We start from the raw sequence: 19,406 nt of genomic DNA on the forward strand, positions 1-19,406 counted from the left end.
GCTCACTTCGTGATATTCTGCTTTGGTTCTCACTCTCCTGGTTTATTCAAATCCATCTGACTTGTACTAGAAAACATCCCCACAAGGATGATGGTGCTTGTACAGTTAAGATACAATCTGTCTTTTTTGTACAGGTCCCCACCTGTCCTGGAAGAGATCCCAATGATACAACAATCTGGAACTCTCACCCCTGAACTAGATTTTTAACAACATGTTAAGCTTTAGTGTCTTCCTCATCCTTCTCTCTTTTCCACATGGCACGGGGAGTAATCCAGGGATTACAGAGGATTATTCTTTCTCTTTCTCGCTCGCTGTCTCTCTCTCTCTATCATATACACACACACATTCAAACACACACAGAAAGACACTATATTACTTTGCAAAAGAATGCAAATAACCTTAAAATAATCGGAATGACAAGTGGAATGAAGTATTTAGTTAAAGGGAGGATGAGAGAAATTGTGCTTCTTCTGGATGTCAGTTTGCTCGCTGAGTTGGAGAGTTCATTTTCAGATGGTTCATCACTGTACTAGGGAACATTATCAGTGAGCCTTCGGTGAAGTGCTGGTATTATGTCCCATTTGCTATTTATGTGTTTAGGTTTCCTTGAGTCAGTGATGTAATTTCCAGTATTGGTGATTTTATGTCCAGTTCTTTTTGTCAGAGAGTGTTCGATGGAATCAAAATCGATATGTTTGTTGATAGAGTTCAGGTTGGAATGCTATTTTTCTAGGAATTCTCGTGCGTGTCTCTGTTTGGCTTGTCCTAGATGGATATGCAGACCCAGTCTAAATCGTGTACTTCCTCATCTATAAGTAAGGATACCAGTGATAGTGGGTCATGTCTTTTTCTTCTGGCCAGTTGTTGTTCATGTATCCAGGTGGCTAGTTTTCTGACTGTTTTTCCGATGTAGTGCTTGTAACAGTTCTTGCAAGGATTATTTTTGCTTGAGCAGAACAGACAAATATGTGAACTTATTGCAGTGCTCAAAAGTATGAAAAAACGTTGTAGAGTAAAACAGGAATACTCTGTTTCCGTTAGTTGGCATTACAGCATCAAGGAGTTCTAATTTCAAGCTTGTCAGCAAAAGAGCCAGGAATGAGATAAGGAAACACTTCTTTATTGAGAGAGTTGTTAGGATTTGGAATGGAACTGCCTGGGAGAGTTGTGGATGAACATTAAAAAATAGAACTGGATATGCATTTGGAAATATGAATTTAACAGGCTGCAGAGATAGGGCTGGCAAATGGGAGGGGCTTGGGAGACATTCCTGGAACTGATGCACACACAGTGGCCAATGGCCTCCTCCTGTACTTTAAGGTTTTGCACTCTATCATGTGTCTGATGCAAATAAAAGTCAGGATCCGATTATTTCCCATTGTAAATACTCACGAATATCTGATTATTTAGTGCAGCATAAGCATTTAAAATGCAACTACTGCAAGGTCAGCTTCATTAAATAATCTAATTATTACTCAGAATATGAATATTTGAAATGTTGAATTCCAATTACGAAAACAAATCTGTCATTGCTTTGGCACAAATCTCTTTGAAAAGGTTTGACTTTTCACTTACACGATAATATGCTCATCGTTTTTGTTCACTGTCTGCATTTCAAATTAAATGACATTCTTTCTAAAAGTTAAACGTTTTCAAATTGTCGTTCACTAAAACTTGATAGCACAAATCATTTAGTTAGTTTAATATTCACAGAGCATTTTGAACTATAGCCATTTTTAATTCGCTGACAAATAGCTGAAGCTTGTACATTTTAGTGAGAAATTGAACTGATTGAGATATATAAATATATAAGAATGCTAATTCTATTTGATTATTCAATCGTTAGCTCACCCTGAACATGTAATCACTCAGAGGCCAACCAATTTCAAAATGTTGGAGTGACAATGCATTGTTTTGAATCCTGACATTGTGTGTGTAATTCTGATCACCAAAAGAGTTACATCCATGTTGTTTGTTTGATACAAAATAAAATGTACATTCTTTATTTCTGTGTTAGAAAATCTTGACAGGAGTTTATAGTTTTGTTCCATAAATATAGAATCAGCCTAATTCTTTTCAGAGATTATAGTTCAGTCGAATAATGATAGTTGACGTCTTATTTTTGCGCAATTCACGAAACATAGCTAACATCTGACTAATACATGGGTCACCCAACAGATTGTATCTGAAGAAAACAGCAGCAAATGACAAGTCAAGAATTACGTTAATAACTGAACTTGGCGGAGCCTGTCTGGTGTAGGACACGTCACATATTGCACTGGCAGTCAGGTGAATGGAACAATGAACAACATAACTGGAAGTTTTGGGCTAACGCCCCTCCCCAGCTTCCTAATCTCACTCAGATCACTCCCTCACACATTCAACAATTGAAAAGAATCCAGAGGCTGGGTGAAACATAAAACACAGAACAGTACAGCTTAGTGCAAACCCTTCAAGCCTTCTTGTCCTGCCGAACGTTTATCCTACTCGAAGTTCAGACTAACTGATATACCCTTCATTGTACTATCATTCATGTGTCTATCCAATAGTCACTTAAATATCCGTTATGCAGCTGACTCCACTAACGCTGCTGGCAGTGCATTCCAAGCACCCACCACTCTCTGTTTAAAGAACCTACCTCTGACATCTCCTCAAACCTTCTTCTAATCATACTAAACTTATGCCGGCTCGAGATAGCCATTTCCACCCTGCGAAAAAGTCTCTGGCTATGAACTCTGCCTATATCTCTCATCATCTTATACACGTCTATGAAGTCAACTCACATTCTTTATTGCTCCAAGGAGGAAAGCCCTAGCTCCCTCAACGCTTCTTTGTAAGACATGCCATCCAGTCTCGGAAGCATCCTGGTAAATCTCCCCGGCACCCTCTCCGAAGTCTCAACATCTTTCAGTAATGAGGCGACTAGAAGTGAATACAATATTCCACGTGTAGTCCCAAATGAGATTCTTGGCGCTGCAGCGTAACCTTGCGGCTCTTAAACGCAATCCCTGGCTAATGAAAACACCAGACATCTTAACAACCTTATCAGCTTGGGTGACAACATTGAGCATCCTATGATATGGACCACACGATCCCTATGGTCCTCCAGTCTACCAATAATCCTGCCTTCAAACCTGTATGCTGCATTCGAATTCGACCTTAAAAAATGAATCGCTTTACACTTATCCAAGTTGAACTCCATCTTCCATTTACCAGCTAATCCTGTCAATGTCCAATTACAACCTAAGACAGCCCTTAACAATATCCATACCTCTAACATCTTTATTACATTGTAAAACTTACTAAAGCACCCTTTCACTTTATCATCCAAGTCATTTGTAAAAATCACAAAGAACAGCAGACCCAGAACCGATTCCTGAAGAACGCTACTGGTCACCACCCTCCAGGATGAATCCTTTCCATGTTCTACCACTATCAGTCTTCTACAGGTCAGACAATTTGTATCCACACACACAGGTTTCCGTTTCCTTGTACCCCATGCCTCCTTACTTTCTGAATGGGCCGATCTTATGGGAACTTTATCAACCACCTTGCTCAAATCCATGTACATCACATCCACTGCTCTACCTTCATCAATGTGGTTGATCCCATCCTGAAAGAATTCAATAAGTTCCTTGAGGCATGATTGTCCCTCAAAACGCCATGCTGACTATCTCTAATCAAACTATCACTTTCCAAGTAATCATAAATTCTGTTTCTCAGAATCCTCTCCAATACCTTTCCCAATACAGAAGTAAGACAGAATGGCCAGTATTTCGCAGGATTATCCCTATTGCCTTTCTTGAACAAGGGAATAACTTTTGCCACCCTCCAATCATCAGGCAACACTTCAGTGGACAGTGGGGACGCAAGGATCATCTCCAAAGGCGCAGCAATCTCTTCCCTCACTTCCTCTGGTAACCTCGGGTGCCTCCTGCCTGGTCCAGGGGACTTATCTATCCTTATGTTTGTACTTCAATCAGTCTGTACTCACCTTACTATGTCTACCCCCTGTCCAAACAACTGATTGACTGCTTTCCATTTCAGGGCTATATACAGTGCTGCCCTCCTGAGCAAGTAACTTTCCAAATTTCCCATGGAATGGAAAAAATGTGAATGCACCAATGTCTTCCTGATGAAGGGACTGTGCTCAAAGTTTTCACTCTCCTGCTCCTCGGATGCTGCCTGACTCGCTGAGCTTTACCAGCACCATACTTTTCGACTCTGATCTCCAGCATCTGCAGTCCTCACTTTTTCCATTACTGAGGGCTGACCCCTCTGCACACGAAGCAAAGTAAGGTAATTGGAGCTGACTGTTCAGTTCTGGAACGTTGCATTTGATTAACACATAAATTAAAAAAGAAATTACAATTCAACAATTATTCATTCAGTCCCAGAGTTACAGTTTTAGTTCATGGAAAGGCAGTTTGATAACAAACAGTAAATGACTGAAGAACTGCGAGGTACAGAGTATTCCGTGTGCTATATTCCAGGCTGGATGTCCTTTACCTTAATGTTGGGAATATTATCGGACCGACAGGTGTGATAAGGGAATGAGATGACATTTTTGCAGTGTGACATTTTTGCCATCACAGAGATGTGTTTGAGGGTGGTCAGGGCTGACAACTCAATATTCTGTGGTATAAGAACTATGGACAGCACAGGAGAAGGGTAAAAGAGAAGGTTGCGTTGCCTTATTAATTATGGAGTCAATGACTGCAGTTAGCTAGCATCATATCTTGGAAGGGTATTCAAATGACGCTTTGTGGGTTGAGGTTAGGATCAAAACGATGACAAATGCACTGCGGGGGATATATTACCGACTCTCAGATAAAAGAAAATACAGCAGCAGATATATAACCAATTCACTGAGGTGTGTAAAAACAATAACAGGATTATTATATTTAGACATTTCAATTCCAAATATTCATTAGGACAGTGATTTTTTTTAAAGAGGGGAAGATGACTTGACATTTATTCCAGAGAGACTCTTATATCAACATGGAGCAGATACAACGATGGGCGGGGCAGTGCATAGGCGTGACTGTGGGGAGCGAAGCCAGTCAGGTGCCAGGCAGGTTTGGGAGAGCATTGCAGGACCAGTGACCGTGACTCAAGCATTTTTAGCTTGTTAAGGAAAAGACCAAAAGAAAAAGGCTTGAAAATTAAAAATAATTTGGATGATGGAGGCAGATCTTACCAAGAGAAAGACAGGATCTGGCCACAGTACAGTTACTTCTGGGTGAAACTGTAACAGAACAGCGTATAGGTGGGGGCGGGGGGGGATCACATGCTCACAATGGAAGTGATGAGAGTGTGACCACAACATGTTACACCAAAGATGAAATGGAGGAAAACCAGCCCGGAGAGCCTGGGATATCTACACATATTCAGAATGGAATTAACAATGAAAGAGAAGCTTAAAACAGGCATAAAGGGAGCAGGTCAATGGAGGTCCCAGAAGAGGAGAGAACGTGAAGGTCTAAACTCAAGAAAGTAAGTAAAAGTGCAAAAAGAGGGTAGGGGTGCAGCGGTGATAAAAATATTAGTGGGCAGTATTTTCAAGACTCCAGAGACATTTTATCGGTTTATTAAGGGTAAGAGGGATAACAAGAGAAAGAATAGGGAGTATTAGGATCCGAGGAGGCAACCTGTGCATCGAGCCAGAGAATATGTCAAAGATCTATTACATATTGGTCTTCAATTTGGAGGAGCAGTTACTGTATTCAATGTCTGTTCCTGACAGTGTGACCTTGAGCAAATTTACACAGAAGCTGAGGAAGAATTGGAAGTTGGTGTATGATAAAATGTGGCCAAATCCCTTGATCCGGATGAACTGTATCTTAGACTGATGTGGAAGATGAGGGAGGAGATTACAGGTTCTTAACCGTTGTGTTTCTTTTTTTTTAGTTTTGCCTCTGGCCACAAAGTTGGTATTATCGAACATGATAACATCTAATGTAGGTTTAACTTCCACACAGAGTGCTAGAAAAAAAGCCATGGGATTAAAGACCACCAAGTCTCACATCAGTGGGAGGGAAACATTTGCAGAAAATTGAGATAGCTGTTGAGGAATGATCACTAAATATGTTCAAGGCTGAGATGGACAGAGTTTTAAACAAGGGTTACAGGGAAAATGCTGGAAAATGGAATTGAAGGTTATCAGAATAAATGTACTCTAATTGAAAGGAAAAACTGAGTCAGCGAGCGGATGGGCATTATATCGCTCATATGTCTAATGGTAAACCTTTTCAAATAGCCTGTATTCACTGGAACACCAGCATCTCTCCCTCCAGAATGAGACACAGTTTGGAAAGCAATCAATAGATTCAAGGAATTCACAAATGCAGTATTAATAGTCAGAAAAGATCAGAGGACTGCGACAACGTGGATTGGCTGTCAGGGTGAATATTTGCATCTGCGCAGTCACCACGACGAGAAAGAAAACCTCAGCAAGACACTCTCCAAGTCCAAGTATGGGTCTGGTGTCAAGGGGTGCTTAAGTCCCAAACAATGCATCACTGCAGTGTTTCCCTCCTGCCTTAACCAAAACTAAATGTGGAGTGGTCTATTGACGTGCTGTTAGTGGCAGAATAGGTAGTAATGCTTTGGTTCCAGAGGCTTTGGTGAGCAGAGGCTCAGCAAAAGGTACAGGTAAGCTCACGTAAAGTCTTTTTAATGCTAGTTTGACAACAGTTGAGATGGCAGTTAGGGCAGTTGCACGTTCCACCTGCGGGATGTGGAGCTCAGGGAGATTTCCACTGTCCCTGATGACTACACGTGTGGGCAGTGCAACCAGCTGCAGTTCCTGGGAGACAGTGTTCAGGATCTGGAGTTGGCTGTTCTCCGGATCATCCAGATACAGAGCACTTCAGAGGTAAGAGCTTTAGTGAGGTGGTCACACCAAAGTCCCTCCCTTAGCCGTGTTTCTTTAAAGACTGTCATATCCCAGTCCCATGTAAAGATCTAATTCATGAGTTCGTCATCGTTACCTGTCAGCCGTGTTGCATTTAAATAAACGCAATTTAATCCAACAGGTGTTCCTTGCTTCCTGTCGTGTTCCAGGCAGAGAGTAGCTGGACGACAACCAGGAATGGGGAAGGGAGTAGGCAGAGAGTGCAGGAATCCCCTGTGGCATTCCTCTCGAAAACAAGTATACCATTTTTGATACTGACTTTGTGGTGTTGGGAAATGGGTGTTAGGAAATGAACGTTTAGGGGAAAGCAGCAGTAGCCAGCATAGTTGCATTACGACTGGGACTGGGGAGCAATGGGAAAGGACAATGGTAAACAGGGTCTTAGAAATGAGAGATTCTGTGGCCTCAAACGGCAAACCAGGATGGTGTGTTGCTTCTCAGTTGTCAGTGTCCAGGATGTCTCTGAGTGTCTGCTGGAGTTGGGGGGCGTGGGGGGTGGTGTTAACTGTTAGAAGTCATTGTGCACGTTGGCACAAATGACACAGGTAGACATAGGAATGTGGTCCTTCAGAGTGATTACTGAGAGCTCGAAGAAAAGTTAGAAAACAAGACCTTGACAGTCACCTGATGACTTCCATTGTCATGAGCTAGTGTGGGTAAGAACAGGAAGATATGGCGGATACGTATGTGACTAAAGAATTGGTGCAGGGGGTGGGATTCATATTTTTTGATCATTAGGAGCTTTTCTGTGACAGAGTTGACCTGTTCAAGAGGGACTGGTGGCACATGCACTGGACGGGGGACCAATATCTTGGCAGCCAGTTTTGCTCGTGCTACAAGGGAGTGTTTCAACGAGATTGGCAGGAGGTGGGACCCTCGAGATCAGTGAGGCAAGTGTGAGGCTGGAAGGAAATACAGTATTCAGAAATAGTACGTTGAGGAGACAGACCAGGCTGGAACACGATAGGGAGCAAGGAATGCCTGTTGATTAAATTGCATTTATTTCAATGTGAAAGAGCTGACAGGTAAGGCCAATGAATTCAGGGTGTGGATAGATACTTGGCACTGGATAGTCTAGCTATTACAGAAACATGGCTGAGGGATGGGTAGGACTGACCTTTAATTTAAAAGGATAAATGCATTAGGAGGGACAGAGATGGTGGAAAGTGGGAGGGGAGTAGCATTTCTAATCAAGGGGTGTAGAAAGCTTTGTGGGTGGAACTAAGAAATAAGAAGGGGATGGTGACTTTATTGGGGTTGTAATATAGGCCCCCAAACTGTCAACAGGAATTACAGTAACAAAACTATCTAGCGAGTTTGGGGAGACTTGCAGGGAACATTCGGGTTGTCATAATAGGGGTTTTAATTTTTATAACACAGACTGGAACTGCCAGAGCATTAAGGGATTTGATGGGATGTGTCAGGAAAGTTTCCTCCAGCAGTATATAGAGGGTCCTAATCGGGAAGGGGCAATATTTGTCATACTCTTACGAAATATATCAGGATAGGTGAGTGAGGTGACAGTAGATGTGCACTTTGGGACCAGTGACCATAGTTCTGTTAATTTGCAAAAAGTTATGGAGAGGGAAGAAATTGGTCCATAGATTCAAGTTCTAAATTGGGGCAAGGTTAATTTTGATAGACTCAGACAGGCGTTTGCAGGAGTTGATCAGAGTAGTCTGTTTGCAAGCAAAGGGACCTCCAGCAAGCGGGAGCTTAAGATCTATATGTTCCTGTGAGGATGAAAGGAACGTTGACAGGAATGAGGAACACTGGATAACAAGAAATGTTTAGGCTTTGACCAAACAAATTGTGGAGGCGTGGCTCAGGTAGAGGCAGCTTGGATCACGGAAATCCCTGGAGGTGTACAGGGGATATCGGAGTTTACTGAAGAAGGAAATTAGGAGTGCGAAAAGGGGGTATGAGATAACCTTGACTGAGAAGATCAGGGTGAATCAAAAGAGGCACTTTAAGTATATTAAAGGAAAATCATTAACTAAAGAGAGAATAAGACCCCTCAAAGACCAAAGTGGACATGCATGTGTAGTACCATAAGAGATAGGCGATGTCCTCAACAAATATCTCTCCTCTATATTTACAGTGGAGAAAGATATGAATATATGGGAATTTGGGGAAATTAGTGGTGATATCTTAGGGACAGTCTGTATCACAATAGAGGAGGTAATTGATGTACTAGAATCTTTGAAGTTGGAGAAATCTCATGGTCCTTACCAGATATATCCAAGAACACTGAAAGGGGCCAGAGAAGAATTTGCGGGGGCCGTGGCTGATAATTTTGATCATCAGTTATCACAGATGAGATCCCAGAAGACTGAAGGATAGCAAATGTGCACTTAATCAAGAAGGACTGAAAAAATAAAGCATGGGAAATACAGACCAGTCAGCTTAACATCTGTGGTAGGTAAATTACTTGAGAAGATTCTGAAGGATAAGATGTACATGCATTCGGAAAACGGTTTGATTAGGAATAGTAAGCATGGCTTTTTGAGTGGAGGTTCATGCCTGAAGAATTTGTTAATTTTCTTTGATGACATGACCAGGAAGGTTGACTAGGGCGGGCCAGTAGACGTCCAAATGTGAGGTGCTGGACAAGAACAGCAGGTCAGGCAGCATTGGAGGGGAAGGAAAATCGATGTTTTGGCATATGCCTATCATCAGGAATGTCCAAGATTTCGATACTCCTGCTTCTTGAATGCTGCCTGACCAGCTAGGCACTTCCAGTGCCACACTTCGCAACTCTGATCTCCAGCATCTGCAGTGTTCACTTTCTCCAAGGGTGGTAGATCTGGACTATATGGATTTCAGTTACACCAGAACAGGATGAGGCTTTTCAGCCCCTGGAGTATGATATACAGTTACAGGAGGAGGCCAATCAGCCCTCAAGGCAACAGAACTAGACCCATTCTAGATCATGCAGCAACATGATCAGGCTATTCAGCTACTTGAAGTCAATAACACAGGAAATGGAAGAGGCAACAAAATGACTGGCCTATGGGGTACACTGGAATAACACCAGGCTATATAGCCTGTAAAGCCTTCAATAAGGTCAGGGCTGATCTCTCCCGGCATTAATTTCTCTTCTCTGCCCAATTCTTTGTAGCCCTAACTCCCTGATGTGTCAAGATCCATTAACACCATTCTGCTCCCCAAACTTTCAGAGATGTAGCTGTCTGGGATAGAGAGGCCAGAATAGTCACTACCCTCTGAGAGAAGGAAACAGTCCCCACGGATCTACCTTGACCTTTGACATGAACAAAATATATGAGCACAGTATCAGAGTGACTGGCCCTGACATCACGGCAGGGTGTGACTGAGGAATGTGTCAAGGAAACTGAATAACATTGAACCTAATGGGAATCAGTTGTAAACTAGCAAGTGGTTGGGCCATTCAGGACACCATGTGGCTGGTGCAGATCAATCCTCTCAGTCCCTAGATATCTATGTTGGCGATCTTCAAGGTAGCTCCCTCGGCACAAACATCTTCAGCTGGTTCATCAACGTCTTACCCTCCATCATTAGATCAGAAGTGAGGATGCTCAGAAAATATCGCATAAAGCATCAAAACCTGGACAACATTCAAGCTCATGCTGTTAACATCTAGGTAACATTAATATAACAGTACTACTGGACCCTGAACATTTCCAAAGAACTAAAAAAGAGCAGCTCATTCTGTATCTCAAGCTGGTGTCACTGAAATGTGAGAACACCATTCAGCCCATTGAAGCTATTGGATAAGAAGAGGCACAGCCCATTTACTATCTCTTAGCTATTGCACAAGAAGAGTTTAAAAAAAACTACAAATGTTGGAATGCAGGAGACTGGAAGAACGCAATAGGCCAGGCAGCATCAGGAGAAGAAGTCCACTCCTTGGACATAAGCTTTCTTCATGACTGGGGTGGGGGTAACGGTGTGTACAGATAAATAGTCGAGGTGCAAGAGTAGGAGGAGGCGGTGTGGTGAAGTGGGAAACACAGGTAGAGGGTACCACCAGGTTGGTCAATGGGAGGAATGAATCCATTTGACAGCTGGAAGATGGGTTGATCAGAGGAAAGGAAGGAGGAGAGGCTGGCAAGGGAGTCGGGGTATTGGAAGGGAGGTTATTAGAAATTGGAAAACTCAATGTTGAGTCTCCCGGGCTTTAGGCTGCACCGGTGGAATATTCAATGTTCCTCCAGATGTGCTTTGGTTCGTTGTGGCAATGGAGGAGGTCAAGGATGACCATGTCGGAAATGGAGTGGGAGGGGGAATTGAAATTGGAGGTGATTGGGAGGTCAAATCTGCCCTTACAGGCCCAGCTGAGATGCTCAGCAAAGCATTCCATTTAGTTTACATTTGGTCTCCCTGATATAGAGAAGACCAGATCAGTAGCACCAGATACAGTTAACGAGGTTGGATCCCATCACCTGACACATCTTCCACAAGGACCAATCACTTCACTAATTTTGGTTCGTCCCACACTCCCCGCCAAACCCGCCAATCCTCACTGGCAACTGACCCTGCAGATGAAAAAAATGCATCACCTGCTGGAACACCACCTCCCTCATCTCATTCAAGGCCCCAAACAGTCCTTCCATGTTAATCATAGGTCACATGCCTCTCCTTCAACCTAGATTACTGCATCAGGTGCACCTGATGTGGTCTTCTCTCCATCGGGGAGAGCAACGTAAACTAAGGGCTCATTTCGCCGAGCATCAAGACAGGGCCCACAGCGGCCGACCTGAACTCCCAGGCACCACCCATTTCAATTCCCCTTCCCAATTCCTTTCCAACATGACGTACTTTGCCTCCTCTGTTGCCACAGTGAGTCAGACCGCAAATTGGACGAACAACATCTTACCTTCTGCCTGGTTAGCCTACAACCTGGAGGACTCAACATTGGGTTCTCCAATTTGGAATAACCTTTCCAACCATGGACCTACTCCCTTTCCAGTCCCGCCTTCTCCCTTCCATTGCACCTTCTAGCTCCCAACCGGATTCATCCCTCCCATCGACCAACCAGGTTGCACCCACCACTTGTGTCTACTTATCTGCTACCTCACCATCCTGCTCCTCTCCCCACCCCAACCACTCCCTTCCCTCTTTATCTGCAGTTCCCCCTACCCCCACTCGCAGTCCTGAAGAACGGGTATATTTGAAATGTTGACTTCTCTACCTCCTGATGCGGCCTGACTTGCTGTTTCTTCCAGCCTCTTGTTTGTTTAATGTTACACAGGAAGATAAGGAATCTAGTCAGCACAACACGCAGGTAAGCAGCTGCCACCGGTCACCCAATAATGGACCTCTTCCCTGGAACGAGGAAGAGGACATTCAGCCACCCGAGACATTGACAAATGAACAGAAGAAGCCATTCAGCCCGTCCAAACTGTTACACTGAAATAGGAGGATGTAATTGATGCTGCAACACTTCAAACTAATGAAGCAGAGGCTGCACAGACAGATTGCTCCATGTTGTGCCTCCTGGCTCCTTTGCTAATGTTTCACACGTGTTACATTAACATGATTTGCTGATGGTAAGGAGGCACACCGGATGGTTTGTGACACATCTCAAGGAGGCATCTTCCATCTCCGAGAAGACAGGGCTAGTCTTCTGTATGGATGTCAGAAGCGTTTGAGAATGACCAACCCTGTCAGAATGTGGCTGCTGACAAGTTTGTGAACAACATGATGCTCAGTGCAGGGTCTCACTACAACCGTGCGTTGACACGGAGAGAGTTTGGTCAGAGCCTGGAGCTGTCTCTCAACAACATGGGGGCTCCACAGGGACATCTAAGCTATCACAGAGTCATAGAGTTCAAGGTGCCCTTTAGCCCAAACTGGACCATTCAGACTAAAATGTCCATCCATGCTAACTCCATTTTCCTGTACTTGGCCCATGTCCTTCTTAACATTCCCTATCATATATTTGTCCAAATGAGAAAACATAAATTGCGGGAAACACGGAATATTTAACGGTATCCATGCTTAGTTTTGAAAATAATGAATATTGGTCCATAACGCTCAAGTTTTATTGCAATCACATTTTATTCTTTATTCGCATTACAGATTAAGCACTCGTTTCCTTCACACTCTCCTTGTGGTACCTTCAACGCAGGGATTACTCTGGCGCATTGCCTGTATTCTGTCTCATTATGGCAAGGAGATCATTCCTCATAAAGGAGAGAAAATCTGTTCACAGCGTCCCAAGTACTGTTTCAATAACACTTTACAAATTCAGTAAGGTGTCTTCATACTTATACTTCCATCATTTTGCAATGAAGGACACTATACATTTACTGGGCTGATTACCTACTGCTCCGTATGAATTCTATCAGTGGCTCATGACCAAGGACATCCACCTCCTTTTCACCAAGAACACTTGCCATCATCTCACCTTCGCATAAATACAAACTGAGAAGGATGGTATGTTTTGCCAAATCATTTTGTTGCCTTGAAAAACGCCATGCTTTAAGCACAGCCACGCCAACAACAACACCACCCCTGCCATTGGAGATGGTTGCAGATTCTGCGGAGGTGATGGCCTCGCTGTATTTTCTCTGAAATAATAACCCAGAGACTCAGGTGATAACCGAGACCCTGGTTTCGAATCCCACCACGGCAAATGTTGGAATTTGCATTCAATAAAATATCAGGAATGGAGAATCTAATGAAACCATTGTGTTTGTCCTACCTGGAACACAAATGCACTTCAGAGAAGGAAATCTACTGTCTTCACCCGGTCGGACTTACATGTGACTCCAGACCACAGCACTGTGGTTAACACACAGTTGTAGTTTGAAATGGCCATGCCAGCCGCTCCGTTATATCACTCACTAAAATTTTCAAATAAATGAAACCAGGCTGACCACAACACTGACTACTTACAGCTCACAGGCTGCCGTGGGTCAGGGAGGCGGCTCCCCAACACCTTCTCAAGGACAATCAGGAAAGGAATTAATTACTGGACCAACATCCCATTACTGAATAAAAGAAGATGATGACACTCAAGGAAGAGAGACAAAGGGACATAGCTCACTTCAAACTGGGACATGGAGGTACACCTCACATAGGCATGCATTTCAGTAATATGGGAACAGGAGAAAAATAAATAAGATTAGTCTGGACTATTATTTCCACTCCAGCTAATCATCAACAGTCCCTCTGTTTGTTTCTTTCTCTCTACCTCTCTCTTTCTCTATCTATTCAACTCACTCCTTCTCCCTTTCACAACAGCCATCCCTGTCATCAACATCAAACACACTATTTCCCAGCTGCATTCGGTTCTGATATATGGTGATTGGACGCAAAACTTCACTTCTATTTTTCTCTCGACCTGACGTTGCCAAATCTGTTCAGTTTCTCTGGCACTTATTCGTTCCTTTTGTTTCTGATCTCTAGAGGCATTTTTTCCCGCTACCTTTCATGGGATGTCTGCATCACTGACAGAGCAGCATTTGTGGACCTAACTAAATAACTTTTACTGTGAGGCCATTCCTTAAGGTATTGGGTCTGTCGTCAGTCTTAATTCAGACCGGGCAATAATGTGAGATTTAATCACCAAAGGACAACAATGAAATAGATAAACTTATTGACAAAGTGCTGGTGGGATTATACAAGTAAAATTCACTTTTAGTTCCAGTTCCTGTCATTTGAATTTAAGTTCTGTCATCATCTGTGGTAGGATTTGAAACAGTGTCCACAGTGTAGTTACCTGGGCCACTGAATTACGTGGCCAGCGACATTACTACTCTGACACCGTGTCCCTGTCATGAATTTACTTTACAGACAAGAACAAGATTTTGATGGAAACATTTGTAACGGAAAGAGTGATTAGAAGAGAACAGGAACCATAAAGTCTGACTTTTACCAAGGTATAGATAATGGTTTATTTAGCACTCACACTGACGTCAAGATAGGGTCTGGCGCTACCATGGAGCTGGGAGTGAGTAGCTTTGGTGATGGAGAGAATACCAAGACATAAATCAATTCGGGGAAAATAGGTACTTTGTGATTGTGAACAGACTTGTTTTCAGATGTTTGTGTGTGCGGGGGTGTGGGCGGTTCTGAAATTTGTGGGTAACGAATGCGTTTGCATTTGAAACTGAAGACAATAGTTTCAGTATTTACTAAATATAGATAACAGAAATAGCACAGAAGTTCACCATGGGATTAATAAATCGATAGTGATGGGGAGACTTACCAGGAACACCAACAATAGCGAGCATGGGATAGTAACCAGCCTGAATAATCAGCAGTACACCTAATATCCGAACTGGTATTATGTGCCAATACCAGGAAAGATACAAAAGACCCCAAGATAAACTCCTGTCCATTGTTGCAGCATTCCAGTCTATTTTCCTTATATTCTGAACCATTGATGCGTCATTCCAGTCGACTGTTCTCAGATTCTAATCCATTGTTGGCATATTCCAGTCTAATGCTGTCAGATTCTGATCCACTGTTGAAACATTCCATCTACTGTTCTCAGATTCTGGCCCATTGTTGGAATATTGCAGTCTATGGTTCTCAGATTCTGATCTCTCCTTTCCCTGTCGCTGCAACTGATGATCCTTGTCAGTGTTGCTGGTGATACATCTGCATCAATAATGGGATAAAGCATTGGAAGAAGCCCCGTACAAATAGAAGAGGAAAACTATCCAGTGACATAATTAGGATCCATGGAGACTGACATCAATCACAGTCATTGAACAAACAGATCCAGATAACTCCTTTTGGAATACGACTTTCAGTTCAAAATAACAACTGGATTGAATTGAATGTTGACATCGCTGGCTAATGGTCACATCTCCCATTTCCATTTGCTCTCGTGAAGTTAATTGTGAGGGAGAATTATTGACGTTTTCTTATCGCGGGTTAGATGATTCTGCTGTGTTATTCATTTGCAATGCTGTAACCACCTGAACGCTCCACCATGACCATCCACAAAAAAAAATCACAATCTATATGTGGTTTCCATGCTGGCCTCTCCTTGACTAGAACAGGCGCCAAGCAACAGATTCTCAGTGGATATATTTGCCCTGACCATACACAGGAAGTGTGGATATGTCTGGACATTCCACTCGTGACAATGCTGAATCTTCAACACACAATATGATTGAGCACTGTTTTATGTAAACTAACAAACACCTTAATACATTATATTGGCTTCAAAGCGGCAAGACTTACAGTTTTGGAATTCAGTCCAAAGCCAAATGTGGCATGTTCTCACAAAGCTAGTCCTTTTACAGGGTTATGTTGTCCTTGGTTTTTTTGAAAGAGGGTCTAAAGGACCCAAGATTCCAATATGTCAGAATTTTGAAAGGTTCGTTGGGGTCCTTTTGTTAATACCTAACAGATAATGCCTCATCCAAGAAGCCTTTCAAGTCTCTAAACAGTACCCTGTATAATCAGGAGGACCTGTCCAGCTCCCTAGGTGGACAGGTTGGATCAGTTGAGTCAGGGTCACTGGACGCTCTCTGCCTCCTTCTGCCCTTCCGAAATTATAACCTGTAAGCAGTTGTGTCAGTTTTATTCTTGGTGCTAAGGGGTTTTGTTTATTGGGATTGTTGCAAGTATATTGGAACAGCATCCTTAAATCGGGATAGCCTGTCAGGTTCGGATACGATACCTTATTCAGGTATTCTATTTTCGGTTCGTTATGTTTAATTTGGTAATTTAGCAAATAAATGTCATTTGTTTAAAACTCGGCAGTCTGACCAGCTAATTCACTCTGGGAATATCAGCTATACACTAACCTTCAACAAGTAGCAAATTTATCGTCCGGCTACCTGCTTAAAATGTTTTGAGGGTTCGGGTCTGGTCCATAACAGATTAGGGGCCTTCGCGGAATTTCGACAGCGAGTGGCAGGTGATATTGTCTCTTATTTCGTGTGTTGATTTGGTGAGTAAACAGACCTTCAGATAGCAATGGTTCCTGCAGGAACAAAGCTTGTTTTGGAGGTGGAGGAAGTGACCTTGGGGGTTTTACAAAATGCACATAAGTCCAAGCCGCAGGAATTAGTAGACAAAGGGAGTGAAAGCTACGCTCTGATGTGAGGAAAGATGAGATGAATGCAGCAGTAGCTCGGCATTCCAATTTGCTGGAAACTCCATCAGGATCTGTGGAGATGACTAAACTTCAATCGCAAAAGAGGCAGCTTGAGTTGGAAGCAGAGGTGAAGCAGTTTGAGCTACGACTAAAATCAGAAGAGGAAGAAAGATAACGAATAGGTTTAACAGAGGAAAGAGAAAAAAATAGCTTCAGCAGGAGAGAAAGAAAAAGAGGGAGCATTTGAGCTTCCGAGGTGGACACTTAGAATGGAAAGTCAGCTGAAAAGGATGAGGATGAAGGCTGAAGGTCAGCTTAGCGAGGTACAGACTGAAGATGGGTAAACCCATGGTGAGTCCAAAGCCTGGTGAGAAATGTGTTTCAGTATATTCACAGCCTAGATTAATGAGTAGGAAAGTGGCTAAAGAATTTCAGTGGGCAGTGACCATGTAGGTTTTGTTGACCCAAACAAAACTTGTAGGTAGAGCTAGTGAGGTATGTGCAACACTATCAGAGGAGGGATCTGGGGAGTATGAGAAGGGGAAAATGTACATATGAGCATGTGCCAAAAGCCTACAGACAACGTGAGGAATATAAGGAAGGATCCTGGTCGAACCCATATTGAGTTTGAAAGAATCAAACAAAGTAATTTTGATAGATGGATAAGAGCTTTAAAAAGAGAGCAAACCTACAATGCTCTGAGAGAGACAATCACTTTGAAGGGGTTTAAGCAATCACATTGTGCAAACTCATTTGGAAGATACTAGAGTAATAAAGGCAAGGCTGGCAGCTGAAGAGGCTGATGATTATGACTGGTGATTATTGTTATAAAACTTGTTTTGGCTTCCAGAGTCAATTTCAGTCCATGATGGATAGAAATTGGGGCAAAGAGAAATCCCCACGTAGAAAGGGAGACGTAGATCTTGGTGAAGGCAATACTTGAAGGAGGCAGAGAAGATTTTTAAAAAGCCTGCGGTGTTTTCATTGCAACAAATTAGGTCACGTGAAATCACTGTTTTGGTGGATTCAGAAAAAAACACAGACGTAGGAAAAAGGAATAAATCTGGGAGTTTTGATGGAGCGGTAACAGAATGCACAGTGGAAACTAGAAAGCTGCATCAGAGTGTACAATCTGATTGGAGGTTTGTTACGGAGGGAGTACCAGATCTGCTTATAAAATATACCTGCAAAGGGAAAGTTTATTCACATAGGGCAGTTAAAGAGAATGTAATATTAAGAGACACCGGATCCTCTGTGAATAGATAAGGAGATATATACTCCTGAAGGAATATTTCCAGAAAAGGTACAGCGAAAGGCAATTCACCATGAGACAAAAGGTGCAAAATCATGTAAAGTGAGCATAGCGTGTCCAGAAAAGGGTGGGGAAATTGTGGTAGAGGTATTGGACAAACTCTCAGCTCCAGGAATACAATTTGTCCTTGCGGAAAATATAGCTGATTCAGTGGTAGGATAACTGCTACTCTCGTTGAAAAGCCAGTGGATATGCAGACAACTGAATCAATGTAGGAATCTTATCCTGGAAATTTTCCTGATTATGGGTAATAAAGTCCCAATATTACCAGTTGAAACAGAAAATACCAAAAATGTAAAGATAAGGAAACTTAAGTGGCATGAGCAGATACTTTGCTCCATCAGAAAGTTGAGACAAAACAGGAGCAAATAGGTGATCATGTAACTATTTTTGCTCAGCTAAACTAATTGAGTCACAGCAGAAAGATAAAAGTTTAAAGCAGTTGTATCAAAAAGCACATACGTTAGGAATTTTGACTGTATCCCTGAGCTTTATTACCTTAAAGATAATGTCCAAATGAGGAAATGGAGGCGATCATATATTCAAGGAGATGAGAAATGAGAAGAGATTCATCAAATCATATTGCCAATGTGGTACAGAAACGAGGTGATGCGAATGGTGTATGAGTTACCACCGAGAAGTCAGTTCGGAGTGAGGAAAAAAAACAGACTGAATACAGAGACATTTTACTGGCCTGGACTGCAATGGGATGTAGTTGAATTTTGCCAGATGCGTCATACATGTCAGGTAATTGGAAAAACACAAGCGATAATAAAACCTGCACCTTTCTTAACTATTCCGGCATTTGAGGAACCTTTTACAGGAGTCTTAATTGATTGGCTAGGTCCCAGACCACAATCAAAAGAGTGGGCATCAGTATTTTTTTAATAATAATGGATGCATCGACTAGATTTCCAGAGGCCATCCCAAGGTGCAGTATCACAGCTAAAAGAATTGCAAAGGAATTACTCTTTTATAAAAACATAGATACGGACTACCAATGAAGATACAGTGAGATCAAGGTTCAAAGTTCACATCTAATTAATCACGATAATGTCTTAGGAATGAAGCAATTCAAATCTACTGCAAACCATCCACAATTGCAGGGAGCACGAGAAAGGTGACATTAAACA

The sequence above is a fragment of the Chiloscyllium punctatum genome, chromosome 21 (genome assembly GCF_047496795.1).
Source record: "Chiloscyllium punctatum isolate Juve2018m chromosome 21, sChiPun1.3, whole genome shotgun sequence".
Taxonomy (NCBI): Eukaryota; Metazoa; Chordata; class Chondrichthyes; order Orectolobiformes; family Hemiscylliidae; genus Chiloscyllium; species Chiloscyllium punctatum.